The sequence below is a fragment of the Delphinus delphis genome, chromosome 13 (assembly GCF_949987515.2).
Source record: "Delphinus delphis chromosome 13, mDelDel1.2, whole genome shotgun sequence".
Lineage (NCBI taxonomy): Eukaryota > Metazoa > Chordata > Mammalia > Artiodactyla > Delphinidae > Delphinus > Delphinus delphis.
In genome coordinates, this window is record NC_082695.1 from 29,990,591 (window position 1) to 29,995,517 (window position 4,927).

The window sequence follows — 4,927 nt, forward strand, 5'->3', positions numbered from 1 at the left end:
AGATCAGCTCGGTGCTTTGTGACCACCTAGAGGGGTGGGATAGGGAGGGTGGGAGGGAGGGAGACACAAGAGGGAGGAGATATGGGGACATATGTATATGTATAGCTGATTCACTTTGTTATACAGCAGAAACTAACACAATATTGTAAAGCAATTATACTCCAATAAAGATGTTTAAAAAAAAAGATAGGCTCAGGGATGTATTGTACAACACAGGGAATATAGCCAATATTTTGTATTTACTGTAAATGGAATGTAACCTTTAAAATTATATTTAAAAAATTTTTTTAAAAACAGAATACTAGCTTTCTTTCTGCGTCAGTCAGACAAGGGTCCATACGGCATTGTTCTGGATTCCCATCATAACTTAAAGGGAAACTTTCACAATGTCTGGAGCCCTTTATGTCCTGCAAAAGAAGGAGGAGGATGTCCTCAAATTTCTTGCAGCAGGAACCCACTTAGGTTGGTCTAGGCACCAACCTAGACTTCCAAATGGAACAGTACATCTACAAAAGGAAAGGTGATGGCATCTACCTAGTAAATCTGAAGAGAACCTGGGAGAAGCTTCTGTTGGCAGCTCATGCCATTGTTGCCATTGAAAACCCAGCTGATGTCAGTGTCATATCCTCCAGGAATACTGGCCAGCGCGCTGCTGCCACTGGAGCCACTCCTATTGCTGGCCACTTCACTCCTGGAACCTTCACTAACCAAAGCCAGGCAGCCGTCCAGAGCCAAGACTTCCGGTGGTTACTGATCCCAGGGCTGCCCACCAGCCTCTCACAGAGGCCTCTTATGTTAACCTGCCTACCATTGCTCTGTGTAACACAGACTCTCCTCTGCATTATGTGGACATTGCCATCCCATGCAACAACAAGGGAGCTCACTCAGTGGGTCTGATGTGGTGGATGCTTGCCCGGGAAGTTCTGCGCATGCGTGGCACCATCTCCCGTGAACACCCATGGGAGGTCATGCCTGATGTCTACTTCTACAGAGATCCTGAAGAGACTGAAAAGGAACAGCAGGCGGCAGCTGAGAAGGCTGTGACCAAGGAGGAATTTCAGGGTGAATGGACCGCCCCACCTCCTGAGTTCACTGCTCCTCAGCCTGAGGTGGCGGACTGGTCCGAAGGTGTGCAGGTGCCCTCTGTGCCCCACTGAAGGCTGGTCTGCACCTCCCACTGCTCAGGCCACTGAGTGGGTAGGAACAACCACTGGGTGGTCTTAAGCTGTTCTTCCACAAACTCTTTTTTTTTTTTTTTTTTTTTTTTTTTGCGGTACGCAGGCCTCTCACTGTTGTGGTCTCTCCCGTTGCGGAGCACAGGCTCCGACGCGCAGCCTCAGCGGCCATGGCGCACGGGCCCAGCCGCTCCGCGGCATGTGGGATCCTCCCGGACCGGGCACGAACCCGTGTCCCCTGCATCGGCAGGCGGACTCTCAACCACTGCACCACCAGGGAAGCCCTGGACCACAAACTCTTAAAATGGAAATAAGCTGACGGAAAGTAAACGGTTTCTAAAAACAAAAAACAAACAAAAATACTAGATCTGGATATAATTTATAGAATTTGAAGTATCAGCTTACAGGATTTTCAAGTTAGAGTACATCATGTGATTGCCTCATTTCATTAAGCAATGTAAATAAGTAAAAAGAATAAAAAGGAGCATCGTGTGAGAAGTTAGGGTTTCCCAGGAAAAGCCACTTCCCTATGGTTTGGGAAAGTATAGCACTAAGAACTGCCGGTTTTTGAAACCAGAGCACAAGTTCTCCTAGTCTCACATCCAGCATGCTAGGTTCATCTTGCTAAATGTTTTCCAATTAAGACAATTGATAGTGCCTCTAACAAATAACTTACCTTTAATTTTGTCACAGAAGTACGTAAGTAAAAACAGAGCCAGTTCCTAGAAAAGCTCTAATTTGATAAAATGTGAGTACCTGCATCACTCTATTTCGGAGATTCTGTGGAAAGAAGTCATTTATCAAATTTCATTACCATCAAGAAACAGGCCATCATCTTTCCTCTGCATACACGAATATCACTTGCTGTTCTTCATGAACTCATATGTAAATTCCTCTGTGGGTACATTAAAAATACATTTGATATTTGAATTTAAAAAATTATCGGGCTTCCCTGGTGGTGCAGTGGTTGGGGGTCTGCCTGCCGATGCGGGGGACGCGGGTTCGTGCCCAGGTCCGGGAGGATCCCGCATGCCGCGGAGCGGATGGGCCCGTGAGCCATGGCCGCTGGGCCTGCGCGTCCAGAGCCTGTGCTCCGCAGCGGGAGAGGCCGCATCGGTGAGAGGCCCGCGTACCGCAAAAAAAAAAAAAAAAAAAAAAAAAATTATCAAACCCATATATAGATCACGTTTATCAGCATGCGGGATGAGAGTTAGCCTTTATGTAGACGTTTTACAATATACAAAGCATGGATATTTGCAAATGTATCCGGTCGTTACTAATTTCTGTGCCAAAGTGGTGTGAAAACGTTTTAAATGACTAGAATATTCAGTGCAGAGTTCAGTTAAAAATTGCAGAACTATATGAAGAGATTTGGAAGAGCTACATAAGGATTAAGTCCCTCATCCCGAATGTAGCCATGGAGCTGAATTCGGAATGAACCCAGGCTGCTAGACTGCATCACTGGTCCACCCACTCAGATCTGGAAAGCTGTTTTCCTTGAGGACACTGCTAAGGAGAAAAGAGGAAATTGTCTCTATATGTGTTTCTGAGATGACTTCAAGGGGTTTTTAGTGGGCAAAAAATTTCCAGCGTGCGGGTTTTTTTTTTGTTTTTTTGTCTCATTTGAAAGTGTGGTTTTCAACTAGCTTGGTGCTGTCACTACAGTCGTTTTACCTGACCTCTTTTTTTCAACAGGCGTAAGGCAAGGCTGAGCTCATACTTTCATGAAAGCCACTCTGCCATCTAAGCAGAACGAACACTGTTAGAAGAGCACAAATTATAATTAAACAAAAATCCAGCAGCCAGCAGTTTCTTTTGACCACAGTGGTTTTTTCCTCCTGCTCATTCTGCTGAAACAGCAGCGCTGCTGTACACTGCAAGTCTCTACTTTCTGCTCGAATTTGCTGTTCCTCTGATGAGAATTGTGCGTGTGAGGACGTTTTGTTTTGGGTGTGCTAAGGGTTGCACATGCAGCTGGATTTCAAGTTTCTAAAGACGTGGGTCTCTCCCTCATTTCCATATCTTCTCTATAGGATCCAACCTGGGGCTGTCGTAGGTGCTGGATTATTGTCTGTTGAGTGAATGTGAGATTGAATAAATGAGTGACTGAGCAGATATTTCCAGTCCCCTGTTTTGTAAACTAAACAGTGCAAGCTGGATGGGATCTGTTTCAATTACAGAGCAGGATCCGTGCAATGCAGAAATAAAAAGATGAGAACAAGACTCCAACAAGATGAGGCAGGAGCTGGAGTTCACCAATTCCTTAGCGATGGTGGTTTAGATCTGTGTAGGCGTGTGTCATAGGGTATGTACGTGTGTGTATGTACAGATAGTATGTGTTATGTATGTAATTATACACACATTCATGTAATTATTTCTATAGTTCTCTGTGTTGGGAATGTATGTATACATGTAGGACATATATAAGCATATATGTATTATGTATGTGTGTATATACATGTGTGTATGTATGTGTAGATGTGTACAAATATATATACGTATATATATTTCAAAGAATTTGCAGCAGAGTTCCTCTTGACAACTACCTTTGCTTAGAAAAATACCTTGATTATCCACTTGTGGGTGGAAAGGAAGTAAAGTCATAGCTAAACAAATCTGAATCTAAACATCTAGAGGAATCTGGGAGTCAAAAGAGTAGAAGGGAAAGAGGTTGAAGAGGGAGGTAGGATTCTGCAACGCTTTGCTTGGGAAAGTTGTCTGGGGGGAAAGCAAAGAAAAGAGGCTGAATTCCAGGTCTGGGTTGGTCCAAAGCAGAAAAAAGATGCCGACAGTGGAAGTGGGCCCCAAGAGAGATGTGAGCTCAGTCAGAGCAGGATTTCGTAACTGAAAGTGAATACCAGTCTATAAAACCTCAAGAATTAATAAGTAAATCTGGGGCAATCGTTAGACCTCTCACTGACTTGGGAAGAAGAGGCTCAAACAAATTTTCATTAAATCTGAGAAGTCGCTGGCACTTCAACTTACGTCTCTGGGTTCCTTAAATCCAGCATAGGGTGAGGATTGAGAAACCCTCTCTTCATTCCAACAAATCAGCTCATGTGGGCTCTTCCTAAGGCCCAGAGTGACAAAGAAGACAAAAGCAAGAAGATAAACAAATAAACTAAGCCCACAGCCTCTTCCAGGGGTTGTTAACAATAGATTTTGAAGACCTACTAAGCAGCTCCAGTCCTGACCTGGTGCTGAACCTGAGCCCTCCACATGGAACGTCCCTGACTCATACCTGTGCCCAGAGGCCTCACCCTAAGCAGTGAGGCGAGGATGGGGCTCGGGGGGCAACCTGGGACAATACAGTAGCTTAGTCAAAATGGTCACAGCCTTGTGGTGGAGTCTTTTCACCTTTCCCCCCAGGGCTCTATTAGTTCGTATATGAAAACAGCAAGGTGAGTTTATACTTGTAGACAGAGATGGTCACTGTTCCTGTTTGACAAATGAGAGGGCTGAGGCTTCAGCTTGCTCAGCACCAGCAGAGCAGGATTCTGGGTGAGGAATTATGATTCCTTGGGGTGGGCTTGGTTCACTGGACACCATTGTCCTTCTCTACAAAGGGTGTATTGTGAAATGTTTACAAAAGCACTTTTAGGAAGACTTCAATGTCTATTTCTATCTTGGTGAGAATGTGGGTGAATGTATATGAGCGGTGGCAGAGTCCCCTGGCAGAGGGAGAAGGGAATTTACACTTGCTGTGTTCCTACCAGAGCCCAGGACTAGGTTCCTTACCTACATCATCTGCG

General features: G+C 44.9%; 1 pseudogene; it reads left to right on the plus strand.

The window, feature by feature from the left end:
- The first annotated feature begins 386 nt into the window (after positions 1-386).
- Positions 387-1,224, plus strand: LOC132436572 (small ribosomal subunit protein uS2 pseudogene; annotated as a pseudogene).
- Positions 1,225-4,927: the final 3,703 nt, after the last annotated feature.